The 14,632-nt window shown below is 40.9% G+C and overlaps 1 protein-coding gene across 1 annotated transcript in view; it reads left to right on the plus strand.

The window, feature by feature from the left end:
- The first annotated feature begins 2,612 nt into the window (after positions 1–2,612).
- The window catches only part of INSC (INSC spindle orientation adaptor protein), a 143,905-nt gene continuing 131,885 nt past the window's right edge, over positions 2,613–14,632 (plus strand). The window contains exon 1 of the mRNA XM_034416997.3: positions 2,613–3,018. The gene's annotated coding sequence lies outside the window, so the exon portion shown is untranslated. The remainder of the gene's footprint in view (positions 3,019–14,632) is intronic.

The raw sequence follows: 14,632 nt of genomic DNA on the forward strand, positions 1-14,632 counted from the left end.
GGGTTCCCAATATGCAGAGTGACATTCAGCCTTCTTGCTTCATTATGTGAAAAAGTTTGAACTGGAGTAATTGCTTAGTTGGTCAAATGGGTAACAAAGAGTAAGTCTTCTGAGGCATAAGTCTTCTGAGGCAAGGATTATGTTGGTAGCCAGCCAAATTATATCACCAATAAAAACTGACTGAAGTGACTCACCTGTTTGCTGCATACATGAGGTAAACAGTCTTGTTTCAATTATATGCTATTGGTAAAGTGATGGTCATTTGGTGGTTATTCTACAGAAACAGCATGAAGGGCAATTAATTAATTCTCCATCTTTTAGTTATTGAGGTGTAAAGCAGGATCTGTAATGATGATAAGTAAAAGGGTGGCATTTCCTTTTCTTCAAACTGTAGATTACTGGGATAAAAAAAGAAGTAATATTATTTCCAAGTGTATATTCCTAGGCATGAAATTCTGGTGGAGACAGGATGGAGCCCAACAAGCAGGGCAATAATTCAGTTATGTTATTTCCTTGGATGTCAGACAAGAAATATAAGCATAGAAATAAGTGGAAAGTTGGAAAAAATGAATTGTGGGTCAAGCATGGTGTTGATGGAAAGTACTATCTTTAAAAAAAAAACTGTGTTCTTTTGCTCTGCCCTAGATAGTCTTTTTGACTATCCAAGAGAGACATTATTTTCTGCTGAAGCCATAGTAAGAAAAATGTAATTATCCTGCAAGAAACTCTCATTGCTGCAGGACATCTATGTCAGAATCCATGGATAAACATTTATAAGGCCTGTGTATATACCAATCCATTCTGAGACTTAATTTTTATAAATTCAAGAGTGGGAAAAGAAAATTAACTTCTTTCTCCCAATGCAAAACCGTTCAGTAGAGTCAAAACAGAGACCAAAGAAGACTTGTTTTCAGGCTAGAAAAGAGGAAATATAAACATAAGGCAAATAAGAACAGAAATAACTATGCTGAATTAAGTCAAAGTATCTTGTTTCCCACTGTTGGCAACTAAGATATGCATGGAAAAAACCACACAGGACTTGAGGACAAGAACTTTCACGGGCTGTCGTTCCTTAGCAACTACATATTGCTTTTGATCCAAAATGCACTATATTGTGGCCATAACTAGCAATTGTCAGTGGAGACAACTGTTACTTAGAAAACAAAGACTCTTTCAGTTACTGCTAGAACTTGACAAAGAGAGTTGCCTTGCTTTGGTTGTTTATCCTAGTTTGCTAAGGGATGAACCATGAATGATGAATACAATCTCATGATTGAGTTGCAGGTCATTTCAGAAAAATCAGTCAAAAGACACAATTGATGACCTATGATTTCCCTTAAAGTTAGGAGTTAGACCTAGGAGTCACATCATGGGTGCAATCCATGTGTAACATACATAGATCTTTAGTTCAGAATCATACTGGTATGTGAAATATCTGTTTTCACTTTTGTTCTCTGTGAAGCTTCAGTCACCAGAACATGCCAAGGCTGTTTTTATCAACAAGCAACGGGCACATTTGCATCAAGCAGAACTCTAAGATGTATGGATCTTATCAAACAGTTGGAATTGCCACTGAAAGAGGAGTATATTTGATATGTTCATAAGTGAGGGGATCAGAATACATTTATTTTATTTTGAATTGTTTGGTTTTTTCATAATAAGTGAACCTTGCAAGATCAACTTCTCTCTACTGGTCCCTCTGACCGACCCAAATTGGATCTTGCAACATTATCCTGGGATATGTATATTTGCCTTCATTTGTAAGTGAACTTTAAAATTTATTTTAAGCAATGTCAAGTGTCTTTGCAGACAAACTAATTTACCTCTGAGCTTCTTATAATAATAACTATTTATTGTGGAGGTAATGAATTAGTCCTAGAGATCTAAGACAGATAATCAGAACTTCCAAAATCCCACCACTTCGCACTGGCCTAGATGGATAGGTCATTTGATGGGCATTTGCTTTTTTTCTTGGACCTTAATTGTCAAGTGATGTTCAGCAGGAAAAAATTAGCTTGATGTAGTTGGTGAACATATATTGGAGGACTAGAAAAGAATCAGGGAATTACAGTCCGATAAAGTAAAGCATCACTCTTTCTGTCATATAAGAATATAAAGGGTGATGATGTCAATGGAAGAAGCATTCCTGCATATTTGCATTTTATTTTCCAAGTCCAGGAATTTAGTACACTAGAAAAATGGTAATGGACAAACTACTGCTGATCAGATTCAGTTTCATTAGTTCTGAATGTTTCTCAATGTCTTCTTCCCATACAAAATATATTGCAAAGATATAAAGGTTTTAATGTTTTAAGGCATTTAAGAGATTAGGAAAAAAAAAAAACAAAATAATGTAAATGTTTATAAAGACTCACCTATAACATGATCTCTTACTCTGTGTATGTAAGGTTGCCAAGAATATAATTTTAAACAAATTGAAATTTAAGATTTATGTGACAGTTCTATAAATCTTGGGATTATAGCTGCAATAACAGATTATGCAAGTATCTCATAACAGACTTTTTTCCCCTTAGCAATGAACTCCATCCTTTCTATTGGCTACTGCAAAGAACTTGCATTTTTACTTATCTTGCTCTTTAAAAATATGTTCTGTCCTTTTCCCCCGGGTTGGTTTAATCTTACCAGAGCTTTTAATTACATTTCTCCTCTTCTAACTGACCACCCTAAAAATTCAAGTCCTTGCCACAAATGTGTAAAAATGTTTCCACTGCAATGGGAGACAAAAATAGAATGATTCCACGTCTTTTTGGACTCATGCCTAGGAGAAACTATGCAATGTTTGATTGACAGGAGGATGTAGCCTTTACCGAAAGCCATTTCTTTTAAAATACCCTGCATTTAGTCTTCAAGAATCTTCAAGCAAGTGTCTGAAGAAGGGGGTTTGCCCTGCCTCGTGGCAGCTTTCATCTGTTGCTTCTGCTTGAGTTTTTCTGACTTATCATTCGATTGTTTTGGCTTTCCCGTACTCGTGGAACACACCAGCATTTTCTTAGTTGGGTGAGCATTTTCTTATTTGGTTTTCTTTAAAAAATGTACAGCTGGAAAACTTACAAACATCCTTCAGTAATTTGGCTGTAAAATTGCAATTCTGGATTACAGCCGCTTTTCTAAAAGTGTATCTTTCTACGGTTTCCCAGCTTTATCAATAGCATACCCTTAAGTAGAGCCAAAGAGCAGAAATTAGTCGTAAGTCTTGCTATGAAAAGTTTTGATTAAGGATTCTACACCAAACACTCTCAATATCTGCCTGGGCTCTGGTGGCATAAAAAGCCTCATACAGCTAATTGAGTCATTAGGAGAGCAAAGAAAACACAGTTTTCCCAGATGACCTGCAGAATAAAAAAAATGGATTAAAAGAAAGGGGAAGGATCAGCAGCAGCCGTATTTTTGCTATTGTAAGATTTAATACAAAACTTCCTGGCAAAAATTCACAAATGTAGTAACAAGTTCTGTTAATGCTAACCATCTTTTCAAAATGCTGATAATATTACAAACCACTTCTGTCCTTTTCTGCCTTTCTAATTACTCATCAGTATTGGAATAGATTGTCATATGATTTTTCAAAAGCATTTGTAACTTGATGTTTCTGTATTTGGGGGGTGGTGTCTTTTTGATAAAGGCATTTAAATCTGCTCATTTTTACATGTATTTATTTCATTATAACTTTATTGACAACAAGAAAAAAATTGGTTTTGAAATACTGTATGTGGTAAATTCTTATGAAGGGGCCAAAGAATGAAACAGCAGTATGCTTTATTTTATTTTTTTAAAAATAAACGAATAACTCTCAAAGTCATCTTACTCACATGAACAGAACTGAGTTTATATTCTAACTGAAGATAATGCAGAAATGTGAATGTGTGAACAGGATATGTGTTAAATCGGAAATGCCACCATGTGTATGGTGACAGACAGTTTTGAATGTGTATGTGTGAAAATAAGATAGGCATGTGAAGAAAGAAAAAGAAATATCCCATACAATTCACATCTATATATTTTCAGAGAATTTTGTACTATTCAGCCATGGATTTATCTCTTTGCTGTGCCTCATTTTTTTAGCAAAATTTAGTTGCACACCAGATGATCAGAAAAGTAAGCAGGGTCATTTGAGTTTACTTATGGTTTGATAATAGTTTGACACTATTTCTCTAAGAACAGAGAAGAAGCTAATTATAATCAAGCACCTGCTTTTTTTCTCAAATAAGTGTTTAAAATTCCATGCAGCTAATTCCTTAGAAAGGAGGAACTTAAAAATGTTGATGGGAGTTACATTTTCAGAACCTCAGAGAACACATCCAGTTCTTTTCCTTTCTAGTTCTATTCCGACATTCATTCTGAATATGGGGGAGTAATATATGAGCAGAGCAGGGGTGGGTTCTACTTTACTACCGGTTCGCAATGGGATCTCCCGCCAGTTTTACTACCGGTTCTTGCAAACTGGTCCAAACCGGGGGCAACCCACCACTGGAGCAGAGGGCGCAGGGCAAACAGCTTCTCTGTGTCCAAGATTTGTTTGTATTCCAGAGCTGAATCTTTCAACGAGATATCAGAAAGGTGAAAGATCAGCCCCAAACACCAAACTACTCTGACCTTATTTCTCGAGTCTACAGAAGTATTTTTAAAGAAGGAAAATGAGAAAGTACTCCACACAAGTCCTGCCCAAAATGCTGAATGTCCATTTTGTTTTAATTTTTGCTTTGTTCAGCCTTTCTGCTTTAATTCGTCCCCAGGCCCTCTGTTGTTCAAGTCAAAGGGGTGGGGGGAACCCCTTCCATTCTTCCCATCCAAAATAATTATTTCATTCAATCCTTCTTTTCTCTCCTTTATTCACCTAGTGGTGCTATCTGCTCAAAAAACAAAACAAAACACTTTGTAAAGATGGCAAGGGCTTGGTTTTGCTGAGGAATAGCAGAAAACCTGGTAGCAGATTTTCAGATGAGTGGGTGGCAGACAACCAATCTTGGCTAGAGTGCCCAGCTGAGGGCAAGATCTCCATAGCTCTAATTTTGATACTTCTAGAGTATGGGAAAGAACTGTGTGGCAGCAAGGGGTAGTCAAGAAGAAATAAGCATGTGTGATCATGTCCAGTGGTGGGTTTCAAAATTTTTTACTACCGGTTCTGTGGGTGTGGCTTGGGTGTGGCTCGGTGGGCATGGCTTGGTGGGTGTGGCAGGGGAAATATCCATTCCCACCCCACTCCGGGGGAAGGATACTGCAAAATCCCCATTTCCTCCCAATCAGCTGGGACTTGGGAGGCAGAGAATAGATGGGGGCGGGGCCAGTCAGAATTTTTACTACCGGTTCTCCAAACTACTCAGAATTTCCGCTACTGGTTCTCTAGAACTGATCAGAGCCTGCTGAAACCCACCTCTGATTTTATTTATTTATTTATTTATTAAATTTTTATACTACCCTTCTCCTGCTGGACTCAGGGCAGTGCACATCCTAAAATAAAAACATCCCAATACAAAATTTTAAATTTTAAAAGAATTAAACAAGTTTTGGCCCAAAATTTAAAACCTCCTGACTAAAAACCATTTACAATTAAAAATATCTAAAGGGGGGAGGGGTTATGCCAGCCCAGCTTGATGAAATAGAAAAGTTTTGAGGGCACGGCGAAAAGCACAGAGATCTGGAATCATACGTATCTCCGGGGGCAGGTCGTTCCAGAGGGCAGGTGCTGCCACAGAGAAGGCCCTCCCCCTGGGGGTCACCAGCCGACATTGCCTGGCTGACAGCACCCTGAGGAGTCCCTCTCTGTGGGAGCGAACTGGCCGGTGGGAGGCTATCGGAGGCAGAAGGCGGTCCTGTAAGTACCCAGGTCCTATGCCATGGAGCGCTTTAAAGGTGGTAACCAACACCTTGAAGTGCACCCGGAAGACCACCGGAAGCCAATGCAGCTCGCGCAGGAGGGGTGTCACATGGGACGCCCCATTGCTCCCATAATCCCCCGCGTGGCCGCATTCTGCATCAGTTGGAGCCTCCGGGTGCTCCTCAAGGGGAGCCCCATGTAGAGAGTATTGCAGTAGTCCAGGCAGGAAGTGACGAGTGCCTGAGTGACTGTGCGTAAGGAGTCCCGATCCAGAAAGGGACGCAACTGGTGAATCAGGCGAACCTGATGAAAAGCCCCCCCGGCCACGGCCGTCATATGCTCTTCTAAAGACAGCCGTGCATCCAGGAGGACGCTCAAGTTGCGAGCCCTCTCCGCGGGGGCCAGTAACTCGCCCCTAATAGCCAGCAATTGCACCAGCTGGCTATATCGGGACGCCGGAAGCCACAGCCACTCGATCTTGGAAGAGTTGAGTCGAAGCCTGTTTCTCCCCATCCAGACCCGCACGGCCTCTAGGCACTGGGACATCACTTCAAGGGCATCGTTGGGATGGCCTGGGGTGGATCATGTCCTATCTTCCACCTGAGGCAAGGCTCAGTATCATTTGGGATTCCAACTAAGTTACTTGTCATATATGTAAGAAGGTATGAATCTAAGCTAAAAATGTTTTGTTTAAAAGTGGCAAAAACCAATTATGTAGAGCTTCAAAGATTGTCTTTAATTGCCAGGCTCAAGTGCAGAGAAGACACAGTGAGATCCAGCTGAGTCCAATCCTCTATTTGCTTGTGCCTAATGGACAGAATCTTGCCAAACTAAAGCTCTCATTTTCTAAACGTCTAGCTATAGCCTCAAAGATTCTAAGCTGTGGCTACCGTGATCCTCTTCCCTCTCCTCCATCCAGCTTGGGGTTCCAAAGTCTCTTGAATTGGGCCTCTTTCTGGGAAAGCTCTGAGTTGGCAAAATCCTCCCCCTCTGCTGCTGCAGGTGCACATTCCATCACATGAACTGTGCCTGGAAAATAACTGGCAGCTCTTTGTGATTTTTCAACATATTCCAGTGATCATGTGGTAAGCTAGCGGTTCAACATCAGTTGAAACTTTTGAATTCTCTTGAAGGATTATTTCAAATAAAGCACTTTGCACTAGTCAGATCATGTCATTAAGCTATACACATGCATTACGTTGTTAAGTTCGCCTTGCTTCTTAATGCTTGCAGCAACAGTTTCTGGAAGTTCAAAGGCAGCTGAACTTCAGGAGGCGCTGCCAAAAGTGCATTTTTTTCCCCAGTAGAATTGAAACCCTAATCTAGAATAGGGTAAAACTGGTCTGGCCAACATTATTCCTACATGAGCTAGATGCAATGTAAGCTTGCATGTGCTCATCCAGCCCATTATCAAACTTGATCTCTAACTGTGGTATGCAACTAGATGGCAAAACAGTATAGATACAAATGTTATTAGCATGCCAGTGACATTACACTCTAGATAATTTGCCCTAATGCTTCTTGAACATTATTGGTGGAAATTCTTTTTAGGCCAAAGGCGTCTCTATTTCAAAAGTTCCTATGATGCTGTGGTCATGTGACAATAGGGCGTGTCATTTAATGGGGTGAAAATTAATTTTTGCAATTTTTTTTCAGTGAGGGGTTCTAAAAATATGTTTTTAGACACAGAATTCAAATCTGTTGTTATTTTTTCAATTGCAGAACATTTAGCTTGGTATGGAAAATCCACGTCTGATCATATACCCCACAAATACTGCTAACTTTATCTCCTCAAAATTACACCTTGTGCTACAAAAATAAAAAAAAAATTCTGCATGATTCTTATCTAGCTAAGAAAAAATGAATCCATGCAATCATAAACTAACATCAGGAAGCAATTATCTGAGTTACAAAAATGTTTAAGTGAGTTTCATCAAGTCTTGTTTTGATTCGTTCTTCGACATCAGCCGCCAACTTGCTTCTTGGCCCCTGATAAAACCCTCATGTTCTCATGTGTATACACTCTGCTTGCTGCCTCTGTGACCTGTTTCACACCTCTCTCTATAGATTGGGCATGACAGGGCCACTGTGGTACTTGCATTGGTTCGTGAATGAACTTCTTTATTTCCGCTGTAGTCAGTTTGCACCTCAAAGGTGGCTCATATACACCTTCAGGCCAGTCCAATCAGCTCCAGCAGAGTGGATGTTCTGGCTTGACCTTTACCCAGTGCATGCCACCACCTTCACAGCCAGTATGAACAATTGTAGAATTTCCTTTAATGGCCTTCAAGCTTTTGTCAATGCCTTTCTTCTTCATGAAATACACTAGATTATCTGCAATCACTTGAGCAGGTTTTCCTGATTTTGAGCCTTTCTGTGACATGATAAAGATATCTTCTACCTGGCTCACTGCACACAGAATAATGTTCTTATTTATTTATTTATTTATTTATTTATTTATTTATTTATTTATTTATTTATTTATTTATTAAATTTATATACCGCCCTATTCCTAAGGGACTCAGGGCGGTGAACAGCGAACGATAAAAATACATGTAATACAAACGTTAATAATAAAAAACCAATTAAAATATACTAAACATTCTGGTCCTAGATAATTCAAGACATCCCAGTTTAAAATAAAATCAAAAAGCAATATAAAGGGAAAGTTAGGCCAGGCCGGCCTGCTGAAACAGGAATGTTTTGAGGGCACGGCGGAAAGTGCGCAGATCCGGAATCTTCTGTATCTCTGGGGGGAGCTCGTTCCAGATGGTGGGTGCCCCCACAGAAAAGGCTCTCCCCCTGGGGGCCGCCAGTCGACATTGTTTGGCTGACGGCACCCTGAGAAGCCCCTCTCTATGGGAGCGTACTGGGCGGTGAGAGGCTATTGGTGGCAGAAGGCGGTCTCGTAAGTACCCCGGTCCTAAGCCATGGAGCGCTCTAAAGGTGGTAACTAAGACCTTGAAGCGCACCCGGAAGACCACAGGGAGCCAGTGCAGCTCGCGCAGGAGGGGAGCCACATGGGAGCGCCATGCTGCTCCCATAACTACCCGCGCGGCCGCATTCTGGACCAGCTGGAGCCTCCGGGTGCTCTTCAAGGGGAGCCCCATGTAGAGAGCATTACAGTAGTCCAGGCGTGAAGTGACGAGGGCATGAGTGACCGTTTTTAACGAGTCCCGATCCAGAAAGGGACGCAACTGGCGAATCAGGCGAACCTGATAAAAAGACCTCCCGGCCACAGCTGTCAAGTGTTCTTCTAAAGACAGCCGTGAGTCCAAGAGGACGCCTAAGTTGCGAACCCTCTCCATGGGGGGCAATGACTCATCCCCAATAGTCAGTGATGGCACCAATTGACTGTATCGGGACGTCGGAAACCACAGCCACTCGGTCTTGGATGGGTTGAGCCTGAGTCTGTTCCTCCCCATCCAGATCCGTACAGCCTCCAGGCACTGGGACATCACTTTAAGGGCATCATTGGGGTGGTCCGGGGTGGAGATGTATAGCTGAGTATCATCAGCATACTGATGATACTTCACCCCAAAACCACGGATGATCTCACCCAGCGGCTTCACATAAATGTTGAACAGAAGGGGTGAGAGAACCGACCCCTGTGGCACCCCACATACAAGGGGCCTCGGGGTCGACCTCTGCCCCCCTGTCAACACAGACTGCAACCGATCAGATAGAAAGGAGGAGAACCACTGCAACACGGTGCCTCCCACCCCTAACTCTTCCAACCGGTGCAGCATGATACCATGGTCGATGGTATCAAAAGCTGCTGAGAGGTCTAATAGGACCAGGATAGAGGAGCAACCCCTGTCCCGGGCCCTCCAGAGATCATCTACCAATGCGACCAATGCCGTTTCCGTGCTGTATCCAGGCCTGAAGCCCGACTGGAACGGATCTAGATAAGCCGATTCATCCAAGTACTGAGGAAGCTGTCGCGCTACCACACTCTCAACAACCTTCGCAATGAAGCGAAGGTTGGAGACTGGACGGTAATTAGCCAACACTGCTGGGTCCAGAGAAGGCTTCTTTAGGAGAGGCCTCACCACCGCCTCCTTCAAGGCAGCAGGGAAGACACCCTCTCTAAAGGAAGCATTTATAATCCCCTGGAGCCAGCCTCATGTAACCTCCCGAGAGGCCAGCACCAGCCAGGAGGGACACGGGTCCAATAAACATGTGGCCGCGCTTAGTCTGCCCAGTATCTTGTCCACGTTTTCCAGAGTCACAGAATCAAACTCTTCCCAGATAATATTCTCAAGACTTGCCTCCATCCTCCCTCCCGAATCTACCCAGTCAGAGTCCAAATTTTCCCGAATCTGAGCGATTTTGTCATACAAATATTGTACAAAGTCCTCGGCTCTACCCTCCAAGGGGTCCTTCCACGCTTCCTGGTGGAGCAGGGAGCGGGTCACCCTAAACAGGGCGGCCGGGCGATTATCTGATGATGCAATAAGAGCGGAAAAATAGTTACACTTTGCCGCTTTTATTGCCACCAGGTAGGTCTTAATATGAGACCTTACCAGTGTTCGGTCAGATTCAGAACGGCTGGCCCTCCAACTGCTCTCCAGGCGTCTTTTCCGGCGTTTCATCTCCCTCAGCTCCTCGGTGAACCAGGGAGCCAGGTGAGATCGACGCCGGGTCAGAGGCCGCAAAGGCACGACCCGGTCCAAAGCATCTTCTTTGATGGTACTGGGAAATTGGTGATCTGAACTGTTTGCTGGGGAATTGCTGGTCTGAAAAGTTATGATATTTATGTAGTTATTTACCAAGCGCATCTAAATTAAAGGAGCCTTGGTAGTACAGGGGTTTAAGGCACCCTGTTATTAAGCTGGTTATTAAGACCAGCTGCCTGCAATTACTGCAGGGTTCGAATCTCGCCAAGGCTCAAGGTTGACTCAGCCTTCCATCCTTTCTAAGGTAGGTAAAATGAGGACCCAGTTTGTGGGGGCAATAAGCTGACTTTGTATAAATATACAAAAGGATGAAGGCTATTGCTGAGCACATTGTAAGCCGCCCTGAGTCTTCGGAGAAGGGCGGCATATAAATCAAATTTCAAAAAAAAAATTATATTAAAGTAACCACAGTTCCCAAGGCATGTCACAATTTTTGAGCATCCCTAATGTTTGGAAATTGAAAGTTGAACAATTTGACAAGCCCTAACGTGATAACATCATTAGAGGGAACACAAATTAAACTTGGGTTTTTCTCCCCATTTGGGAAGTTTGGAGTATTTTTAAAAACCAAGTAAGTTTAATAAACATGCTACAGTTAAAAAGCAAATAACATTGTTCTTTTCCTACAAAAACATAGAAAATTAGCCAATAAAGTAATGTCATTTTTACGTGACCATTGCCAAATTTTGACAATATAATGTTGCATGCTCTGGGAACTGGAAAAGAGGAAGAGGGGGATACATGTAGTCCAGGATGATCAATGGCGTTTGGAAGTGACAATGAGATATTGGAGAATTAATAGGGCTGCACCATTCCCTTTCGTTTCTAAATACAGGTCACCTAACATTCAGTCTCAATTCTACATGCTGGCTGAAAGCCCAGTTGAAATGGATCCAGATAAGTGGTGTTTTCCAAATACTCCCTCTTGTTCACTTCAACCTTGATCATTCATTCTCGAAATTGATTTGGCTTTATGACTTTTTTGCCAGTATTGCAATTGCTGCTAGGGGTATAATTTCAGCCCCCACCCCCAACTATAATCTATTAGAAGCTTAAAAGTACAACTAAATTATACTAAACAAATATGCTCTGGCATTAATCTTATCTATATTATTCTGCTTTTTACCAATAAATTGAGAGTGAGTGGTATTAATCCATCAGCTTTACTATAACATGCAAAAGATCACATTAAAATATCCCAGCCCTTTCTTCTGGCTGCTAGTATAAATTTTGTCTGCATCTGTCTTGATTGCATAATTTGGTTTCTTACTAGACAGCGGCATAATTTCATGAGGAACACTTGCTATATTGTTTGAGTTCCAGAGAGTAGGATGTACAATAATGTCAATGAATCACGCTATGAAATTTTTAAATTTTCAGATGAAAGACAGTGGAGCCTTTTAGATTCTGAAACGTACAGATGTTGGTAACAAAAGTAGAATTGAGATTTCACTTATTTGAGATTGAGGAAAAACATTCCATTGTAGGTTTCCATAGCTACATAGGGTAACCTGTACAATAACAGCCTATGTCCATGGATATAAGCTGTCCTCTGTTCACAGAAATTCTTTTTCTTTTTTCTTTTCATAATTACAACAGGAAGCACAGTGAAACACATAACAAATGTGGAACGATTCTAATAGCTTGACTTTACTTGATGGCTTAGCAGATAATAACCTTAAGGGTATCTATAGTATGTGAGAACCCAGGTTGTTCATATGTGACTTTTGAAATTTATCTGCAGGAAGAGCAGTAAATGGAGCTCATACCCATTACTAGGGCAATGTAATGTGAGTTATACCAGGGGTCTGCAACCTTAAACACTCATAGAGCCATTTGGACCCATTTCCCACAGAAAAGAAAACACCGGGAGCCACAAAACCTTGCCCGTGCCTGACTATTTCTTGAGCAGCCACAAAATTAGCATATGCGGTCAAAATAAATGTTCTGTTTTCTTCTGAAACTTTTCTTTTCTTGGATTTATCCGTGGTTGGCCTACCGGGGGTTGAAAAGCTCAATAAATTGTGTGCTGGCAGGTGTTGCACATTGGCGGTTGTGACGCATATTTTGAGTGACGGAGCCGCAGCATAAGGTTGAAAGAGCCACATGTGGCTCCAGAGCCGCAGGTTGCTGACCCTTGAGTTATACAGACATATTTCTTCTATCTCCGATTTGAAAGACTGATCAGACACTAGGAGTCCCGACACAGGAATTAGAGATGGCCTTGCTGGTTACAGATGACATACCTGGCTTGATCCCACTGTTTTGGTTAAATTTAATTGATTTTAATTGGGTTGTTTTAAATTGCGGCCAAAAATATTTAATTACTTTTAAATTGTTTTTAAATTTAGTATGTTCTGTTTTATTCTGGCTGTTCACCGCCCTGAGTCCTGCTGGAGAAGGGCGGCATACAAATTAAAACAAACAAATAAATAAATAAATGGCAACAGAGATGGGCAGGTTGCAAAATGCTCTTTCCCAAGCATCAGACCTAAGCATTCGTAGCCCCCTCTGAAATGTCTTCCAGTTGTGCAGCTTAAGGAAAGAGATGCAGCTTAAAGAAAGAGATGCAGTTGCTATTGAGGGCTTCCTTCTCTCCCTCTCTCTCTGGAAGTTGAAGGTTAGGAAAGAAATAGTTTAAACATTAATTATCCAGTTATTTAACAGTGGCTAATAATGACTGATTGATGAAAATGTCTTGCTATAGTCAGGAGAATGTCAAAAAAATAAAAATAAAAATAAATCAATGCCCTGCTTTTAAAGAATGCATTGTGCATAAACAGTACCAAACTTCTCTAACATGGAAAACACCCAATTCTTAAGTGTAATTAACATGAGATAAGAATATAATTAGCATTATTAAAAAAGGTAGCAAAATAAAAAGGTGGGAATGGAAGGTTAGGGTAATGGATTCAAATGTGGTGGAATGCAATCAAAGAAATGATAATCACACATCAGGTTGTGTCTTCACTGCCTCTCCCACTCTTCCACCAGCATCATCTGTTTCTGAGAGTGTGAAGCTCAGGACTTTACAGGAGGCTGAATGTGGCCTTGAAAACAGAATAAGCTTGTTCACTTGGAGCCCTCTGGCTGTTTGAGTTAGTGACTCCTACAATCCTTTGTGTTTGAGAGGCAGAAAAGGGCAGTGGTCTGAACATCTGGAAGGTCCCAGGCTGCTGTCTTTGCCCTATAGCCTTTAGCCAAGATTAAGCAGCAGATTAAACAGCAGATTGCCTAACAAAAAGAGCATTTATTGCTAACATTATCAGTTTTATCAGAATATTGGGAAGAAGTTGACAAAATGCTTTTTAAAAAGAAAAGAAAAAAGAAGTGGATAAAATAATTGCAAGATTGTTTAGCTTATAACCTCTTTTCAAGTTTAGTTAGCAAAACCCATATGTGCAATATTTTAAATATGCATACTTTTTTCCCCCAATCATTAATTGCTTTTACTCCTGGTTTTTGTAGAAATATTCTCTGAAAAAATTAATGATGAAATTAAAATAAAAATATATTATAGAATTATGTACAGTTCACATTTTTAAAATGTATTGTAGCTTGTGCCGACTGACCTAAAATGGCGTTGAGTGATGAGAGTGACAGCGGCGAGATTTCGAATTCTTTAAAACGAAAGAGAGGAGTGTGCAAATACACCAAAGACTGGGAAGCTACTTTTGCATGGATTACCAACAATGAAACCGACAGAACAAATATGACGGCCTACTGTAAATTGTGTCAGAAATCGTTCACAATTGAATATAATGATATAAAAGCTGTCACACAGCATGCAAGCACAAAAAATCATTTAGATAAGGAGAAAATAGCTTCCAGCAACAAGTGAATCAATTCGTTTTTCATTGTTAAAACTCTTCTTTCAGTGAGAAAGTGACTGTACCTGAAATGACTGAAACTTACCATGGGATCAAACACCATATTTCTTTCCTGGCTCAAGATTGCGGTATTAAGTTAATGAAGCAAATTTTTATGATTCAGAAATTGTAAAAAAGATGTCTTGTGGAAGAACCAAATCATCAGCTATTGTCAATGAGGTTTTGTATCCTTATTCTATTGAGTTGGTTCTCAATGATCTTAAAACTGGAATTCCATTTTCTCTCTCCAC

The sequence above is a fragment of the Pantherophis guttatus genome, chromosome 1 (assembly GCF_059756535.1).
Source record: "Pantherophis guttatus breed Tessera chromosome 1, ASM5975653v1, whole genome shotgun sequence".
Classification (NCBI taxonomy): Eukaryota; Metazoa; Chordata; class Lepidosauria; order Squamata; family Colubridae; genus Pantherophis; species Pantherophis guttatus.